This window comes from Schistocerca piceifrons, chromosome 5 (assembly GCF_021461385.2).
Source record: "Schistocerca piceifrons isolate TAMUIC-IGC-003096 chromosome 5, iqSchPice1.1, whole genome shotgun sequence".
In the NCBI taxonomy this organism is placed as follows: domain Eukaryota; kingdom Metazoa; phylum Arthropoda; class Insecta; order Orthoptera; family Acrididae; genus Schistocerca; species Schistocerca piceifrons.
Window position 1 is genome coordinate 483,437,926 of NC_060142.1, and position 21,194 is coordinate 483,459,119.

General features: G+C 44.8%; 1 protein-coding gene across 1 annotated transcript in view; it reads right to left on the reverse strand.

Annotated features, from left to right (window-relative positions):
• The window catches only part of LOC124799094, a 704,063-nt gene that overhangs the window by 244,415 nt on the left and 438,454 nt on the right, over positions 1–21,194 (reverse strand). The window lies entirely within an intron of this gene.

The window sequence follows — 21,194 nt, forward strand, 5'->3', positions numbered from 1 at the left end:
GATCCCAACGGCCTCGTATCACTAGCAGTCGAGCTGACAGGCATCTTATCCGCATGGCTATAACGGATCGTGCAGCCACGTCTCGATTCCTGAGTCAACAGATGGGGACGATTACATGACAACAACCATCTGCACGAACAGTTCGACGACGTTTGCATCAGCATGGACTATCAGCTCGGAGACCATAGCTGCGGTTACCCTTGACGCTGCATCACAGACAAGAGCGCCTGTGATGGTGTACTCGACGACGAACCTGGGTGCACGAATGGCAAAACGTCATTTTTTCGGATGAATCCAGGTTCTGTTTACAGCATCGTGGTGGTCGCATCCGTGTCTGGCGACATCGCGGTGAACGTACATTGGAAGCGTGTATTCTTCATCGACATACTGGCGTATCATCCGGTGTGATGGTATGGGGTGCCATTTGATACACGTCTCGGTCACCTCTTGTTGGCACTGACGGCACTTTGAACAGTGGACGCTACATTTCAGATGTGTTACGACCCGTGGCTCTACCCCTCATTCGATCCTTGCGAATCCCTACATTTCAGCAGGATAATGCACGACCGCAGGTTGCAGGTCCTGTACGGGCCTTTCTGGATACAGAAAATGTTCGACTGCTGTCCTAGCCAGCACATTTCCAGATCTCTCACCAACTGAAAACGTCTGATCAATGGTGGCCGCGCAACTGGCTCGTCACAATACGCCAGTCACTACTCTTGATAAACTGTGGTATCGTGTTGAAGCTGCATGGGCAGCTGTACGTGTACACGCCATCCAAGCTCTGTTTGACTCAATGCCCAGGTATATCAAGGTCGTTATCACGGCCAGAGGTGGTTGTTCTGGGAACTGATTTCAAATAATACCCGTTTATCATCTGCATTTCTTCTTGGTGTAGCAATTTTAATGGCCAGTAGTGTATAAACACACACATAAAGAAACTTGAACCAAGTGTTGGTGACGCACCAGGACAGTACCAAGTTACCTACTTAGCTTCCTCTGTGGGATTTTATGGTTTAATGGTTAAGTGCCGTAGTACTAGGATGAGTAGGATATGTGAATGTTGTGTGCGGACGCTGCAGGAGCTGGCTGCAGTTCGCGAACAGCTGAAGACGCTCTTGTCCGGGATCAGCCATCTTCGGGCCGCTGGCTCGGGGTATAGCGGCGGTGGAGGATCTGGCGCGTCGCATGGGGCACCTCAGGTGTCGTTTGTTTCAGCCTATATTTCTGTTGCCGTGGCACCTTGCACTGTATGCAACGCGATGGCTCCACCGCCACCTCTGAGTGGCGGGTAGTGATGCGTTCGCATCACCAGAGACGGACTGTGAATGTGGAGGCAGACGGCCTGACCTCGCCCATTCACACTGTGAGTAGACATGTAGCCACTCCTTCAGCAGGGTCCGAGCATGCACACGAGGTGAGGAGCTCCAGTGTTAGATGCTTCCCTTAGGGAAATAGCACCCAGGGGTGGAAAGAAATCTGCTGTGCACTCAGTATGCCTGCCAGGGACATCATCCTAGATGTGGAGGTGGTCCTGCCTATGGTTATCGAGCGTGCAGGGTGCAGTCGTCTGCAAGTAGTGGCACGCAATGACACCAATGATGCATGTCGCATGGGTTATGAGGCCAACCTCAGTTCATACTGGCAACTGGCGGAAGTGGTGAAGACTGCTGACCTCAAGCATGGGGTGCAAGCAGAGCTCACAATTTGCAACATCGTTCCCAGAATGGATTTAGATGCTTTGGTTTGGAGCCAGATGGAGGGTCTCAACCAAAGGCTCCATCATTTCTGTGACGGTCTTGGCTGCCGTGGACGTGCATTACGGGGTGGAGAATTGTAGGACTCCTCTTGATGGGTCAGGGGTCCACTACACAGAGGAAGCAGTTACTTGTGTAGTAGAGTGCGTACAGAGGCAATGTGGGTGTTTTGTTAAGCTAGGCGGTAGTTTGAGATCCTCTGATGAAGACACGCCAGATGATACGCAGATAGCGAAATAAGACCGGGACGAAAGTAAAAGCACTTCAGCTGTCAAAATTTTATTCTCGGAACCGACAGCTGGATGAAACCTGAATCAGAAACTTCTGAAATATTTAGCCAGGCATGGGACGGATATCGAAGAGATAGATTACACTCTTGAGAAAGGGGAGTGTTTACTACAGTCGACACAAATATTGTGTCTATCGAGATGCAAACTGAATGTAGTTGTGAAATTATCTGTATGCGAGTAACAGACCTAGGTGAAGTCACTTTATCTGTCAGGTGTTTTTACCAGCCATTTGATTCCACCGTGACAGTTTTACAACAATTCAAAGAAAGTATACGTTAAGCAGCGCGGTAATACCCAAATCATGCAGCACTAGTTGGAGGCGACTTTAAACCACAGAGTATAGACTGGAACCTCTACGGATTCATTGCACCTGGCACAAGCAGATAATCTTGTGAAGTAGTTTTGAACACGTTTACTAAAAACTGTATTGAGCAGCTAGTTTGGCAGCTCAAACACAATGGGAATATTTTAGACCTTGTAGCTACAGACGGGGCTGACCTTTTCGACAAGGTCAGTACATAAACAGACATCGGTGGTCATGACATCTTCATAGCGGCGCTGGTTACTAAGGAAGGCTAGGAGAGTATTTCTGCTGGAAACAGCAGATAATCAGCTGTTAGCACCACATTTAGACAATGAATGGACATCATTTAGTTCCATTATGACGGACGTATCGGAGTTATGGCAAAAATTGAAAATGGTTGTAAATCGCGCTGTGGAGTGGAGTGTGTCGAGCAAGTGGGTTGAGAACGGACTTTTCCGTGGTTTAATAACATAATTAATAAGAAAATTCGGAAAATCCCGAGAAATAGGAGACTGTTGCACTCTCGGTTCAAAAAACAAAGAGCAAATTCCGACAGCCAAAAGTTGTAGAAATTCACGCGTGTCCAAAAATATAAATGTGCAAAGTAAACAACAATTTAGACAATCATGCTTTAACGGAAGATCTTGCCGAGAACCAGAAAAAATTCTGGTCGTACTTAAAATCATTAAACCGGATGGATCACACAGTAATAGACAATCCTTGCATAGAGAATCAACTGAAAGAGTTGAAAACAAATAAACCACAAGGCTCTGATGGAATTCGAATTCGGTTTTACAGAGATTACTCTGCGGCATTGGTCTGTTACTTAGCTTGCATTTATCGCGATTCTCTGAGCCGCGCAAAGTCTTAAGAGCCTGAAAAAAAGTACACGTGACTAATGTATAGAAGAAGCGTAAAAGAACAGATCCGCAAAATTACAAACCAACATTCTTAGCATCGGTTTGCTGCAAACATCTTGGTCATATTCTGACTTCAAATATTCCCTGAGACGGAATAGCTTCTGTCTACAAATAAGCACTAATTCAGAAACCATCGCTAGTGAAAAACACTGCTTGCCTTTTCTCTCATGTTATCCTGCGATCCACAGATGAAGGCCAACAGATGGAGTCCACATTCCTAGATTTCGGGAACGCGTTTGACACGATAACCCACTGCAGAATACTAACTAAGGTCCAAACATTTTGGCTAGGTTCCCACAAATGCGAGTGGCTCGATATAGAACCCAATTCGTTGCGGTAGCTCATCAAGGGCTAGGATGTTACAAGGAATGCACCAGGGTAGTGTGATAGAACCGCTCTTACATTCTGCACATAGAAATGACCCGACGGACAGGCATCGTTGAGTGACTCTAGGAGGATATCGGATTAATTAGACATCATTTTTAGTTGGTATAATGAATGGCAGCTTGCTCCGTATGTTGAAAAATAATCCCGTAATTATCGAATGCAGCATTAGTAGTCTGTTGCTTGACACGGTCACGTCCGACCTAGGAGTAACGTTGCAAAGCGGAATGAAATAGGACGACCACTTAACGTCGGTAGTAACGAAGACGAATAGTTGACTTCAGTTTATTATGAGTATTTTAGGAAAGTTTAGCTCATCTGTAAAGCAGACCGTGTATAGGCCACTAGTTCGACTCATTCATGGTATTGCTCAAGTGTTTGGGATCTGCACCGGGGCGGATTAAAGGAAGATTTCGAAGCAATTCAGAAGGGTGCTTCTAGATTTTTTACCGGTAGGTTCGATCAATACGCATTAAGGAAACGCTTCGTGAACTTAAATGGGAATCCTTGAAGGGAAGACGATGTTCTTTTCAAAAAATACTGCGTAAATTTAGAGAATCGCCGCTTGAAGCTGACTGCAATACGATTCTACTGCCGCTAACGTACATTTCGCGTAAGATCCACGAAATAAGTGGAATTAGGGCTCGTACAGAGGCATCTAGACAGCCGTTTCCCTCTCGCTCTCTTTGAGAGTGGAACAGAAAAGAAAGTGACTGGTGGTCGTACAAGGTACCCCCACCATATGGTGGTTTGCGGAGTATGTATGTTGATGCAGATGTAAATTTAACTATTCCGTCCCTGATAATGCAGTGTGTTTGTGTGGATCCTATACTCTTTTCATTAAACGTGTGTTTATTCATACGTCTGTATATAAGGTGAACCATTTATTTTGAGGATTCCGAATACATTTTTGTCCCGGATACAAAACAAAAATGTGTCAAGCAAATGGTGTTTATCTACCAGAGGGACATTAACCAGTAAGATTGCCTTTATCGAAACTTTATTTGTTTGTTATGAAGACGTCAGCAGTGGTACATCTTTCAGATAGCAACATATATTTATTCGGTAATCCACTTCCTATTTCAAGACCTGTTCAAAAATGTATCACGTATCCACGTAAAAAAAAAAAGTCTGCTTAATAAGAAACAGAAACGGAGATTTTAATACTGTTTTGTAGTGAAGGTGGCTATAGATGAACTTGTCCTGTTTGAGCCAGTGTCAACGGAAAACTGCTTATCGTATGGGTACCCAAATTATTACAAATAATGTTCAGACTGTGTGCTGAAGGATTTGCCTTGATGGTCGTGTCAATGTAATGACTTGCCGTTAGGCGCAGGTACTGGTACGGCGACGTAGGATTGAAACACAAATATCAACGACCGAGGACGTACACGATGAACGGCACACGTTACTGTGATCTATTACGCCAAACGTATGATTCCTCATCTACGGGAGAAAGGAAGTTTGGACTCATTTGTTGCGATTCACGATGGAATTCCACCTCATATTTCTACTGAAGTCACATTTGGAGGAAACCGAATCATTTGCCGATCGTTCCAAACTGCGAGGCCACCACAATCAGTAGATTTGGACCCGTGCGATTTTTGGCTGTAGGACAGGGTTCATCAATGGGACACTAACACACGTTGGAGGTTGAAGATAAGCATAGCGAGGGAGGTAGCAAAAATTCCACCTGGAATGTTTCAGACAACATTAGAGCAATCTGCAGTGCGGTTCCAGGTTGTCGTGGATGCAGATGATCGTGACAATGAGCAACGTTTGTAACTCAGAACGTAAATATGGTGCACAATTAACAAATTTTACCCTCTCACGTGGAAATTAAGATGTATTTCTTTCAATAATTTGTGTGTTATTTCCCTTCCGCATGTCCTTACAAATGTTTCAGCAAGGTTTCATTGTTCTACGCTCACTCGTTTTTCATGGAGGTCCTTTCGGGTAGCGAAAGTTTAATTATAACCACCATGCACTGTAATCCGTTGTGGGAACGAAAGGGCTAAAATATTCAAAGGTGCTGTTATTGGCGACTATGGACAGTGATACGCCACGGGTTTGATAAAGAATTCACCGCTGCTTCCAGTGTCGCCTGACGAAGTGAATTACAAGCGAGTACGACGCGTTCCTGCATGTTCGGTAGAGGTGCTGCAGTATCGCAATAGACGCCTTATATGCGTCCCCTAAGAAACTAAGTCCAGAGGAGTTAATTCAGCAGACAATCAGGTCAATTCAGTGATATACCACGACCAATTCATTGGGTAGGATACCTTATGCTAAGATCACGACGTGCCCGCAATGCGTTATGTGCTGGACATCATCGCCTCGGTACCACCTAAGTATTTTGGCTCTTAGAGGCACTTTATCCAGACGACGAATAAGAATTCGTACGAAAAAGCTGGCATGTGCCTTGCCGTTCAGGTTACCATTGATGAAACAAGCGCCAGTAATTGTTGTACCAAGCATCCCATATCAGACACTAACTCTCCTCTTACACTGGTGCCCCACCCATTTAACTGTAAGCTATTGCGGGTTTTCGCTGGTTCAAATGGCTCTGAGCACTATGGGACTTAACTTCTGAGGTCATCAATCCCCTAGACTTAGAACTACTTAAACCTAACTAACCTAAGGACATCACACACATCCATGCCCGAGGCAGGATTCGAACCTGCGACCGTAGCGGTCGCGCGGTTCCAGACTGTAGCGCCTAGAACCGCTCGGCCACTACGGCCGGCTTTTCGCTGGTTCAGTAATGCATCTTCTTTGTATTTACCTGTCCTTTTTGTTTGAGAAGGAACATTCATCGGTAAAAGAACACTGGAGCAGAATTTCCGATTGGCGAGGATTTGCTGCTGTGCCCACTTACAGAACCGTACACGCCTATGGATTTCTATCCCATGCAATTCTTGGTCTGATAAGGATGGAACTGATGACTTGATGGAATGTGATGTACGCTGGTCTTAGGAATTCCAGTCTCCTATTTAAGCTGTCGTGAGCTCACGTGTGGATTCATTGCAATAACAGGGAGTACAGTAACTTCGACGGCTTCATTTGTGCTTGTTAGCGGCGACCGCGTTGCGTTGGGCTGAAACTTCCCGTCTCCGGAAGTGTCACAGAGAGACTAGAAAACATCCGTCGAGAATGTGTGTGCTTCACAGGATTTTCTGTAGAGATTCACTGCCTAGATAGCTACACCCACTTTCAACAATAGTGAAGGAAAAGTAATGATGATTCGGTTTTTAATTAACTACTGCTTTTACTGCACACAACATGTCATTTAAAAGGACTACAGTTGAAAGATGTACGTTTATTTGAGTACGTCTTTACTTATAGTATATCCTATCAAGTGGATACGGAATTTTATCATTTTTATATGCCTTCGTAATCATTTCCTATTTCCGGCCGATTTCCTTCCACATCTTCCCCTAATCCGAGCTCGTGCTCTCTCTCTTATGACATTGTTGTCGACGGGACGTTAAACACTAATCCCACTCCTCGTCGTCCTCCTCCACCTCCACCTCCTCCTCCTCCTCCTCCTCCTCCACCTACTACTCCTCATCCTCTTTCGTAATCACATTCTGTATTGCATGAAATCCATTCTGTTAGCTTGACTATGAGCTAAGGCGAGCTTTGTGCTCTAAAAATGGCTCTGAGCACTATGGGACTTAACATCTGAGGTCAGCAGTCCCCTAGAACTAAGAACTACTTGAACGTAACTAACCTAAGGACATCACACACATCCATGACCAAGGCAGGATTCGAACCTGCGACCGTAGCAGTCGCGCGGTTCCAGACTGGAAAAAGCAAAGACTGATGGCAGAGGATCCCAGCGCCCCGTGTCTTGGCGTACGTGGAACGACGTAGGCGTAGGTGGAACGACGTTTCCCACCGAAGTCGTGGGCAAGTGTTCCCATCCGTTGTTAGAAATGTATGATATACGATTTGAGTTCTTTCTAGAGAATCTCTCAGTTAAAACGAAAGGATAAGGAATGCGTAGGGCGCGCTTTTGATGCGAGCCGATTAGATCGTTGTGTTGTGCCCGGAAGTTAGGCCCCTGATTGGCTGGAATGTGCGCCAAAAAATGCTTCCTCTCAGGGTATCGAGAAGCGAACGGTGGGCAGTTGAAGACGGGGCGGTCTGCAGTCTGGACATGTTGGAGATGCTGCCGGACTTTGGGGACACGCCTTACAGCTGAACCACGAGGCAACAACGATGAAACACAATGCGACTGCCTGCTGGCGTACTACTAGTTACGTCGCGATCAGAGCTTGTTCGTAGTCACAGTCCTGTGAACCAGAGTATTTCCGTATTACTGTAATCTTCGCCGTTTGTGTCATAAGGTAAATTCTTTACACCGCCCCCCCCCCCCCCCGCGACCCGCCCTTTTTTTAGGTTGACCAGTTTGTTCGTTCTCTTGCTTCAATAACTGCACCTAGTATCCACTTTTCTCTCGCTCTCCTCTCGTCCCGCGCAAATCGGTTAACGAATTTGTAAGTTTATCAGTTCCGCAAATCTAAAAATGGTTCAAATGGCTCTAAGCACTATGGGACTTAACATCTGAGACTTATAACTACTTAAACCTAACTAACCTAAGGAGATCACACACATCCATGCCCGAGGCAGGATCCGAACCTGCGACCGTAGCAGTCACGCGGTTCCGGAGGCAGGATTCGAACCTGCGACCGTAGCAGTAGCGCGGTTCCGGACTGAAGCGCCTAGAACCGCTTGGCCACAGCGGTCGGCCCCGTGAATCTCTGTGAATGAGTAACAGCAACTTTCTCTCTTGTTCTTTGCTCTCAGCAACGCTTATCTCGGTTGCAGCATGTTGGGTGATGATCCCGAAGCTTATAAAATTCTTTGCCTTGTTACCGTGCCGTAGAGGCAACCCCCTAACCCCCCCCCCCCTCCCCCAATTCTGATCACTTTGTCTGCTAAGATATTGCCAAGCCTTCCAAGCTTTCATTTTGTTAGGGACTGTGGCAATTACCTTCGTGTAAAGGTAACTGTTAATAAATCCAAAGGTTTAAATTCAGTCTTATTACTTCAAGCCCTCCCTCCCTACCCCCACCTCCAAGATCATTTTCAGATGCATCAGGCAATAGATTAAGAAACATATGAGTCACGAATAAACATTGTGTTTGTCTCCAGTGTTCGTTGTGTTAGGTTAAATATATTGCTTCACATGTTTTCAGAGCAAATATTTTACCCGATTTTCATTAATCACGGTGTAGCTATTGCACTTACGGAGTACGACACCATCTTCAGTTTATGTGTTAAAGGAACAACAAGAAATCTTTCATTAGGGTATTGCTGTCACGTTTTTCCCTATTTTCAGCCAGAAATACGGACTACGATCACCAGTTTACGTTCAGACTACTCCATGTTATCAAACTTAAAAACGCAGCCGACAGCTTACACGGTATTGTACTACGTGTACTCGTATTGTAAATGAAGAAAACTTTATTGCAGTTACTTTTCTGCTATCTTACATTCTCGATAGATGAGAAGGATTTGTACCTTCTCTTCGTCGATGTATATTGTACTCACATAAATGTTCAGTTTAAGGCAGTTGATTGAATTACGGTGCGTATTTTACTTGTTTTATCATTTGCTTACTGTAAAACTATAGCAAGTGGACGAGTTACACCACCAAGTTGTTTTCCATGTTTACGTGATCCGTTTATAAACAGGTCTTGAAGAGAGAAAGTGGATTACAGAATTAAACATATATAGAGAGCTATTGAAAACATGTAGAGATGCTCATATCTTCGTAACGAACAGTTACGAGTAAAATAATTATGCTGGTTTGTGTCCCTCTGGTAGCTAAACGATATTTGTTTGCATGAACTTCCGCTGAAATTTTCCAAAGAGGGGGCAAGATTCAAAACTTAACATTCTTTATTCTTTGATTCGGCGAGGTTAAAATCGTATCGTGCTACAAGAACTAGAGTTGACAATAAGTACAATGATCGCAATGTCTGTCAGACGATTCATAGATTCAGCTGAACATTGTTTGAACAGAAATTAATTCGAGATCTGTGCAGTCTTTTTGTTTCATCAATACGAATACAAGTTCGACCTTTTCGATTCAACAACATGAAATTGCATGCCCCATATTTTAAAACCCATTCATCCAACTAACTAGAAGGTAAACTAGAAACACTTACAAAAAATATTTTTTTTCATATACCAATAATGTTTCACACTGAAAATTAAAAACCTTGAATATAGAAGAAGTCTGAAAACTTGAGAACATCATGTCCGTTGTTAACAAAAGCAGGTACGTCACTGATTAATATTGTTCAAAGTTGGAAAACAGCATATAAACTTTAGAAATGATTACATAACTTTGATACGATCTACAAAAATTCGTTTGCTTACAAAAGTTCACATCATATTATGGTAATGCATCTACTGAGTTATATTGATTTTGCGCTAGGAATAGGCCCCAGAATTTGCGCGCCACCGTCCTGGAGTGGTCCATATTTGCAGTTCGTTAATGGCTGTAGACGAAAATGGCAGAGAATATAGTAATAACTATTTTGGTAATTTTCTGTATATCTTTACATTTGCCATGTTTGCAGGATAGTACAGCAACCACCAAATATTCGCAAGTTATAGAGTCGTTTCTAAAGCCACAATAATTCCTGTTGCACACGGCGGCGCTAGATCTGTATCCGGTTAAAACACAAACACTTCGGCTAGCTTGATTACAGAAGCATTCACCATACGAGCGCCAACAACTTGCTCGTGTTCGAATTCACTTAGCTCCTACATAATGCACTCACATCCGTACAGAATATTGTCCTGACAATGAGAGATACTTGTAACGTATCTAGGGCATTGCACAGGTGCCGTTCGTGGTAAAATACCACAGCGCAATATGCATGGTAGTTTAGCATCTACATTTGTCCAAGCACGCGTTTCTCGCAATGTTTCATATATTTGTCCAACCACTGTAAATAAAGAATGAAAAATTTCTTTCGAAATGAATTATTCAAAAATGGGTCTGAGCACTATGGGACTTATCATCTGAGGTCATCAGTCCCCTAGAACTTAGAACTACTTAAACCTAACTAACCTAAGGACATCACACACATCCGTGCCCGAGGCAGGACTCGAACCTGCGACCGTAGCAGTCGCGCGAATAAATTATTCACGCCCAAAATGAAACATGTTTTTAATTTGCAAAACGGGCATGTAACAATTTAGTAGAATGAAAATAATATTTATAGCTGGTATAATTACGCAGAGCAGTGACACTGCATAAGCCGTCCACAATATTATTGGATCTTGTAGTGAGGGTGCTTCGGTCAGCTTATCGTGAGTTTTTATCGTGATATTTCACGAAGACGCGCGGAACCACTTTGTAGTGTATGCTGAACTGTCTTGAAATCATTCACAAGGCGATGCATTTTCCTTGGTCACCGCTGTAATTGTTTACTGTAACGTCAACGCTGCCATGGGCTGAGAAGATGAACTGTGAGCAGCAACATACGTCCTGACAGCATCTCAAACACGTTTTAATATCCTTATTCAAGAATAAGAATTAGGATGATTGGGTTTAACGTCCCGTCGACGACGTAGTCATTAGCAACCGAGCACAAGCCAAGCTCGTATAAGGGAAGGAAATCGGCCCTTTTCTTTCCGAAGGAACCATCCAGACTTTTCCCTTTTGCGATTCAGGTATGTTACGTGAAACCTAAATCTGGATTGTTCAGCTGTGATTTCAGCCGCAGACCTACCGAATTTGAGTCCAGCGTCTTATCACTGCATCGCTTGGCTCATCCAGTCACGTTCTGTAGAATGCAGTTCGGGAGATCCTGCACCGTAATGTTTGTAGCTGAAGGTATTAGCTCTAGAGGCAAGCTATACTGCATACCGTATTACTAGTCACAGTATTTTATTTGACCGAGGATAATTTTACGGTGATAAAGCATCTTTCAGCGTAATACAAGGGAAGTCTGTCCCACTTATCTAGACCACACCAAATGGGTTTTTGTTGAGGAGGAGAACAAAAAATGTATCAAACAGCCGTCCGCAAAAGCGGGTAGGCAGCTGGGGGGGGGGGGGGGGGGCGCACAAGAGGGGTAGCTTGCCCCTCCTGGAATCTGAGCTACAGATTACAAAATTCTCATGTCTTTGTAAAAGTGATCATCTGTGATTGCACTACACCGTAGATCTAGTAACGCCGAGTGCAACAGGAATTATTTTGGCTTTAGAAACGATTCTGTAGCTTTGCATTGCTTGGTGATTGCTGCGCAGTCCTGCAAACATGGCGAATATGAAGAGCATCGTCAAGGTATGGTTTTGTGAATACGAGGATGAATTATCACACCTCCCCTGGCAACAGCAGTCACCAGATCTCAATATTTTTGAGCCTTTGTGGTCTACTTTGTGTACGTGATGGCTAACCACGTCTGTCGTCTTTACCTGAACGTGTCACTATTTTGAAAGAGGAATGGTGTAAGACCCTCTTGAAAGCAATACATGACCTGCATTTATCCGTTACGAGACGACTGGAAGCTCTTCTGAATGACAACGGTTTTCCTATAGCGTATTAGGCATTGTAATGTGTTGTGTTTTTGGTCACCCCTTGTTTTTATCCGCCCCCTGTATGTTGTGTCGCGTAGTTTGCTTTTGGTTCAGTATCACAACGTTTGAGAGATACATTTTGCCGTTTTTCTTGCTGATTTTTCCATAGTTTATAGAGAATACTAGCCATACCCGGCGAACTTCGTCCCACCTCAGAAAATCTTTATATGTTATAGCTGACCCGGCAAACGTTGTTTTGCCATACAAATTATCCCTAGTATATAAGAATAATGTATACGTGTAACACAATAGCCGTTGTTCGCGGGATCTCGTGACACAAACAATAATAATGGCCGAAAACTGTGTAGAGAGTGACAAAAAGCTTATGGGGAATTCCGGCAGTATCAGCCACTATTAGTTCTAGCGTTTCTATGGTAGATGGCGCGGATTTAACAATTGCAGCCTATACACAGCTCGTCCATGAGCGTACAAACATAGCGGCAATTTCGTGTCGAAACGTGTTAACCAGCATTATGAATAAGGCCAAGGGCACACGCATCAATTTTTATCGTGCGTAAAAATATTGTACCATTAAATTCTTTTAGAGGAACAAAGGAGAGCATGGGAAGTTCTTTGTTCCACTAAAAGAATTTGATCGTACGATATATTTCCGTACGATAAAAATCGATGCGTATGCGCTAGTCCTAAATGCCAGTTTGGCGAATGACGCGTGCTACCTAGTTAAACTTCTCGGTCTAGTTACGTCGATTCAAAGAGGGATATTCGAGTCGTTGCTTTTGGTACGTTTTCTTCAATTACCCATCTATCGAATAGTGAAAGACTATCACTGGTAGACACCTGGCGGGTATAACTCATCAAGTGATAATTCATTGGTTATCGATAGGGGTTGAAAATTATTAAATTACTAAAATCGCTATTAAAAAATAGGGGTTAGTGGTAGAGAGGTGAAAATTTAGGGTTGCGTGTTTTTTTTAATGCCACATCATAAAAAATAAAAATAAAAAGTTCTGTCCAAAAAATAAGAAAAAATTTTTGGGGTGGATCACCCTTATCACATAGGGGTATGAAAAATTGATTACGACCGATTCTCAGACGTACCGAATATACATCTAAAATTTCATCAGAATCAACAGAGCCGTTTCGGAGGAGTTCTAGCAACTAACACAGTGACACGAGAATTTTATACATAAGGATATTACTGGAGAATTAGGAAAAAGGTGACAAGAATGTTATGCAAAAGTACGAGGGTTGGAACTTTAATTGTGGCAACTATTTATTTACAGCTCGTACAAAACAGAAACGTGTTTCAAAGTTTTACTGACCTCCAAAGTAGCCACCAGCATTGCGTATAACCCGTTGCCAGGGATGTGGAAGTCGTAGGATACTCTTAGCAGTGCCAGTTGTGATGACAGTTCGAGCGGCGCGGTCTATTTCCCGACGAATTTGTAGCAGTTCTGAAGCGAACGCCGTGAAGAGTTTCCCTCAGTTTAGAAATCGAGCTGAACTCACGAGGGCTTAATTCAGGGGAGTGCAGTAGGTGATGTAGCACTTAGCAGCCCCATCATTAAAGCAAATCAGGAAGTGTACGTGCTTGAGCATTGTCCTGCAAAATGATGGCCTGGCCAGGTCCTGCAGAAAGTCTCATCACTTGTGTCTCTATGCTGTTCACTTTTGAACCACAACCTACATTCGCTTCAGAAATGCTACAAATTCGTCGGGCAATAGACCGCGCTGCTCCAACTGTCAACACAACTGGCACTGCTAAGAGTATCCTACGGCTTCCACATCGCTGGCAACGGGTTATACGCAATGCTGGTGACTACTTTGAAGGTCAGTGAAACTTTGAAACACGTATCTTTTTTGTACGAGCTGTAACTAAATAGTTGCCACAATTAAAGTTCCAATCCTCGTAATAAGCCTTTCACTGTCATCATGTCATGCGAGGCAGTGTGTTGGTGTATGAAATGAAATCGTTGTTTGACACTGTGAGACGATAGCAAAGAAATGTGGGCCGAGGACGGCAGCAGGAGCGCGAGATACGTGGCGGCGTCGCGGCCCTTGTTTTGCGACCCACGCGTGGCGACAAACAAAGTGTTTGCCCGCACGGTGTGGCAGCCGGCCTGTCGCAGCCGGTGCCTCGGAAATCAATGGCCGGCCGCGAGGACCCACTCAGGGCAGCCCAGGCCAGGACTTACGTCGCGGCCTACTCCGCTATTGGCTCCCGTAGGTCAATAGCGGCCGAGCGCTGGGAGCAGATCCACGTGAAGCGACGGTTAACGTCGTTGTGCGTCCGACAGTCACGGCGCGTCCCCTACAGTTGAGTGTAATACAAATCAGACGGCTGCGTGTGTGGAACAAGTAATTGGTGAAGTGCCACTGAGATACGTAAGTAGTGGAAAAATTGGTAAAATGACTTAATATAGTTTCCAGACAAAATTAAACACACTGGTCAAAATGCACTATGCGACAAAAGAGGACGCACCACAAACAAATTATCCGAATGGGACGGAAATCGATAGATGTGATGCATATGGAGACAACTTCAGAGAAATTGCATGATTTATCCAAGAGAAATAGCTTCACAAACTGAGCAAGTCTATAACGCATTAGTCAACCTCTGTCCCATGCGCAAGCATTTTTCGGCTTTAAACTGGTAAGGCTGTTGGATGTACTCCAGACGGATATGGTGCCACCTCTGATGACTAGCGCGTTAGATCGCCACAATCTCGATCTCGATGGAGGTCCCTACCCCTAATGATCCAGATGTCCTCAATTGGGGAGAGATCCGGGGACCTTGTGGCAAGCACGAAAACAAGCAGTAGAAAGTCTTGCCGTTTGAGGGCGGCCATTATCTTCTTGAATTGTAAGCCCAGTGTGGCTTCCCATGAAGGGCAACAAACGGGGCGTAGACTGTCGTCCACGTACCGCTGTACTGTAAGGGTGCGGTGCATGACAATCAAAGGGGTCTTGCTATGAAATGAAATGACACTCCAGGCCATCACTCCCTGGCATTCCCAAAATAGAACTTCGCTTGGCATTACGTCGTCAGGTTTTGGGCCTTTGGGATGCAGAATGGCACATCCTTTCTTCGCCGAACAAGCTCAGGGCGGTTAAGGATTCTACAACTCCGTGGCGGTCCTCCTTACGGGCCTCTAGTAGGGCCTGTGTCGTCCTATGCCGGCTCCGCATCGGCCATACTTGGCTGACTCACGGTTATCTCCTCCGTCGTGAGGACCCCCCTCTATGTCTTTGTGGATCGATGTTGACTGTGGCTCACGTCTTATTGGGCTGTCCCAACTTGGCCGCCCTGCGACGGACTTTTGGCTTTCCAGACTCGCTACCCGTGGTGTTGGCTGACACAGCCTCAGCCGCGGATCTCGTTTTACGTTTTATTCGTGATGGGGTTTTTTATCGCTTTATTTAAGGGGGGACCTTCCACCTGCTCGGTGAGTGAAGGGGATGGTAGGCCCTCTTGCTCCCCCCTTCACCCCGACTGGATTGGCTTCAACTGGGCTTGGTGGTTCACCCCAGCCCTTTGCCTTCCCACTCCTTTCCTTATGGGGTTTGATATGTCTTGAGCGTCACTCTTGTCTCCTGTGCTTCTTCCTTCACCCCCTGTCATTAGTCACTTTCTTTCCCTCACCTCTTCTTCCGCTCTTATCCTTCCTTCCCTGTCAATAGTTTATCATTTTATGGACATTTTAGTTCCCTCTTCTAGTACGGGATTTTATCGGCTCTAGTTACTCCAAGGTCGGAGGGACTGATAACCGCTTAGTATGGTCCCTTCTCCACCCAACCAATCATCATTCCTGGTTGTCGGATCGTATGGCGGGCGACAGTCAAGTTGGTATCCCACCATATTCTGCGGCATCTCCAGGCACCTCTTCGCTGGTTATCGGGCCTCAGTTGGAGGCAGGGCTCATCACTGAAGACAAGTCTACTCCAGTCGATGAGATTCTAGACCGAATGTGCCGGGCACCACTGCAGCCGAGCGATTAGCGTATTATTCCAACCGGCTTCTTTGAATCCAGCTACACGTCCTCTCTCAAAGGCTTATATCGGCGTATATTGTTCAAAAGACTGTCTGCGAGGCATAGTTACTGTCCATCTGAGTACACGGAATGAAATTCTCAGAGACTTTATGCTCTGGTATAGAGCTGTTTACTATACCTGCCAATTGCGTGGCGAAATTGCGCTGCAGCGTCAAACATTCAATCTTCCTTCACCAAACTTTACTATTTTGCTTTTCCGTCAATACCTTTATGATATAAATTTATGAGCAATTTGCGTAAGTACTTCGTGGTGTGTTGTTTCTTATCACTCTCCATTTCTTTTTCTTTAATTTTTTTTTTTATTTTCTTCTTCGAGTGTATTAGTCGCCCCCTTAAAGGAGTACATGTCCGCCTCTTTGGCTAAGTGCTAAGCGTGAATGACTAAAATGTGGAGGGCCCGGGTTCGATTACAGTGGCTTATCTTCTTTGGATAAATGGAACGGGACCCATTCAGCCTAGCGATGCCATCTGAGGAGCTGCCTGAAAAGAAGTAGCAGCTCCCAAGTTTGGAAGGCCAACAACGGCTGGGAGAGTTTTGGTTGATCCCATGACCCTCCATAACGCATCCGTGTGGCGCCGTATGGTGTAGGATGACACGGCGGTCTGTCGGTTCTCGCGGTCCTCTGGGCCTGATCACGGAGCACTTGCGAACACTATAGCTGGTGTGTAAATGTTACCAGATACTTATATGAATCTCCACCGATCACGTAAATAATGGCAGTGAACTGGCGTATTTGTGCCAGTCGCCTGTAAAGAACCAGCGCATTAAGAGGGGTCGACCTGGGGCGTGACAGGATAGCAAAAGGAGCTATCCGGTCTGGAGAAACCCATGATCATAACGTGTATGAAGTCCGTTTTGTTGGTACATAAAAGTGAGTTGTCCAATATACACTATGTGCTCAAAAGTATCCGGACACCTGTCTGAAAATGACTTACAAGTTCGTGGAACCCTCCATCTGTAATGCTGGAATTCAGTATGGTGTTGGCCCACCGTTAGATTTGATGACAGCTTACACTCTCGCAGGCATACCTTCAAACAGGTGCTGGAAGGGTTTTTGGGTTATGGCAGCCCATTCTTCACGAAGTGCTCCACTGAGGAGCGGTGTCGATGTCGGTCGACGAGGCCTGACACGAAGTCGGCATTCCAAAACATCCACCGACATACAAATTAAGTGATGAAATATCAGGACCTATTGGACATGGTCGATCTTCTTGAAGTTAAATACAGGAAATATTACACTACTGGCCATTAAAATTGCTATACCAAGAAGAAATGCAGATGATAAACGGGTATTCATTGGACAAATATATTATACTAGAACTGACACGTGATTACATTTCCACGCAATATGGGTGCATGGATCCTGAGAAATCAGTACCCAGAACAACCACCTCTGGCCATAATAACGGCCTTGATGCGCCTGGGTATTGAGTCAAACAGAGCTTGGATGGCGTCTACAGGTACAGCTACCCATGAAGCTACAACACGATACCACAGTTCATCAAGAGTAGTGACTGGCGTATTGTTACGAGCCAGTTGCTCGGCCACGATTGACCAGATGTTTTCAATGGCTGAGACATCTGGAGAATTTGCTGGCCAGGGCAGCAGTCGAACATTTTCTGTATCCAGAAAGGCCCGTACAGGACCTGCAACATGCAGTCGTGCATTATCCTGCAGGGATCGAATGAAGGGTAGAGCCACGGGTCGTAACACATCTGAAATGTAACGTCCACTGTTCAAAGTGCAGTCAATGCGAACAAGAGGTGACCGAGACGTGTAACCAGTGGCACCCCATACCATCATGCCGGGTGATACGCTTGTATGGCGATGACGAATACACGCTTCCAATGTGCGTTCACCGCGATGTCGCCAAACACGGATGCGACCATCATGATGCTGTAAACAGAACTTGAATCCTTTTGCCATTCATGCACCAAGGTTCGTCGTTGAGTACACCATCGCAGGCACTCCTGTCTGTGATGCAGCGTCAAGGGTAACGGCATCCATGGTCTCCGAGCTGATAGTCCATGCTGCTGCAAAAGTCGCCGAACTGTTCGTGCAGATGGTTGTTGTCTTGCAAACGTCCCCATCTGTTGACTCAGGGATCGAGACGTGGCTGCACGATCCGTTACAGCCATGCGGATAAGATGCCTGTCATCTCGACTGCTAGTGATACGAGGCCGTTGGGATCCAGCACGGCGTTCCGTATTACCCTCCTGAACCCACCGATTCCATATTCTGCTAACAGTCATTGGATCTCCACCAACGCGAGCAGCAATGTCGCGATACGATAAAACGCAATAGCGATAGGATACAATCCGACCTTTATCAAAGTCGGTAACGTGATTGTACGCATTTATCCTCCTTACACGAGGCATCACAACAACGTTACACCAGGCAACGCCGGTTAACTGCTGTTTGTGTATGAGAAATCGGTTGGTAACTTTCCTCATGTCAGCACGTTGTAGGTGTCGCCACCGGCGCCAAACTTGTGTGAATGCTGTGAAAAGCTAATCATTTGCATATCATAGCATCTTCTTCCTGTCGGTTAAATGTCGCGTCTGTAGCACGTCATCTTCGTGGCGTAGCAATTTTAATGGCCAGTAGTGTATTTTTCGCTGTGTCGCTGAAATCAGTATTGTATTCAGTGCTACTGTTCAGAAATAAGTGAGGTGATATGCACATTCTATATATATAAAGGAAAGGATGTAGTTTGACTTTTACAGTTTAAACCTCAAATAGTATATACACATATATAATAGATACAATTGTGAATCCCTGGTGAAACAACATTATTGAAAAAACCTCAATAAAACGCAGAAGCAGCAAGCCAGATCCCTACTATACCCTGTAAGCAATATAGACAGACCTAACAGGACAGGATGTAGTTTACCTTTTACAGTTTAAACCTTAAATAGAGTAAGTAACATTTTAAAGGCAATTGGTTTCTCTTTGTTTTTATATGTCCCATAGACGTTAGGTATATGTTACTTCAGTTCAAAAAAATTGTTCAAATGGCTCTGAGCACTATGGGACTTAACATCTGAAGTCATCAGTCCGCTAGAACTTAGAACTACCTAAACCTAACTAACCTAAGGACATCACACACATCCATGCCCGAGGCAGGATTCGAACCTGCGACCGTAGCGGTCACGCGGTTCCAGAGTGAAGCGCCTAGAACCGCTCGGCCACTCCGGCCGGCTTACTTCAGTTCAAAAGATAAATAACCAGCCGTCATGAAAAGTGTGGTTTATAAGATAATATCCCATGAGTGGCAGCCTTACTATAATGGACAGACGGGGAGATGAATCTGTACTATGTTCAGAAAACACCGTTGAAGCTGGAGATTAAAGAAGCCAGATTCTGCCTTTGACGAACTTTGCTTAGACTAGAGCTACAACTACGTAATAGATGTAGAAGTCCTGCATATAGAGGGAGAGGGTGCAAGATTCATTCAATCAGTGATGTTAGAAATTAAGAAACAGGTATGTGCATAGCCACATTTATTATTCAATGCGCAAGTTCTGTTCAGTTGTTTCTCCTTTTAGACAACGTGACAAGCTCTTCATAGGAGAAGAAACTTCGTGCATGAATAGATAAGGACAAAAATTCCCAAACCTGTACACAGCCCTACTCCAGTGCATGTTTAGTTATAGTCTAAATGCTGTCCATATGAATTCTGTAAACCTATGAGCAACTGCGCCGAAATTGTCGACGGGTATAACTTCCATAGTTTAAGTCAAGAACAAATAAATTACACTGAGGTGACAGAAGTCGTGGGATAACGATTAAAACGTATACAGATGGCCATAGTATTGTGTACACAAAGTATAAATAGGCAACATATTGGCGAAACTTTCGTTTGCACTCAGGTGATTCATTTTCTGATGTGGTTATGGCCACACGAGGAGAATTAACAGACTTAGAACGCGGAATGGTAGATGGAGCTAGACGCGTGGGACATTCCATTTCGGAAATCGTTACGAAGTTCAGTAGTCTGTGATCCACAGTATCAAGAGTGTGCGGAGAATATCAAATTTTAGGCACTACTTTATCCAGAGGCTGACGGCCTTCACTTAACGACCGAGATCAGCGGCGCTTGCATAGAACTGTCAGTGCTAACAGACAAGCAACACTGAATGCAATAACTGCAGAAATCAGTGTGGCACGTACGACGAACGTATCTAGTAGGACAGCAATGACAGCAGACGACCGACGTGAGTGGCTTTTTTTAATAGCACGACTTCACCTGCAGCTCCTCTCTGGGTTCGTGACCATATTGGTTGGACTGTAGACGAATGGAAATCTGTGGACTGGTACGATGAGTCCCAATTTCAGTTTGTAATAGCTGTCGGTAGGCTTCAACTGTGGCGCAGACTCCGCGAAGCCATGGGCCCAAGTAGTCAACAAGGCATTGTGCGAGCTGGTGGTGGCACCAAAATGGTGTGGGCTGTATTTGCATAAAATGAACTTGGTCCTCTGGTTCAACTGAACCGATCATTGACTTGTTTGGGTACTGGGAGACCATTTACAGCTTCTCATGGACTTCATGTTCCCAAACAACGACCTACTTTTCATGGATGACAATGCACCATAACACCGGGCCACAATTGTTCGCGACTGTTTTGAAAACATTCTAGACAACTCAAGAGAGTGATTTGGCCACCTAGATTGCCCATCATGAATCACAACGAAGATTTATGGGTGGAACCGAGATGTGAGTTCGTACACAAAATCCTGCACCGGCAAAAATTTTCGCAATCTTGGACTGCTGTAGAATCAGCATGGCTCGATATTTATTCAAACTATACCTATTCAAAAAAGCTGATAAAAATTCACTTGACGCCTTCCTGAGAGAGAATCACCACTCATTCCAAATTAATAACGTAAGTGTACACCAGATGTGGCTTAGATTCAA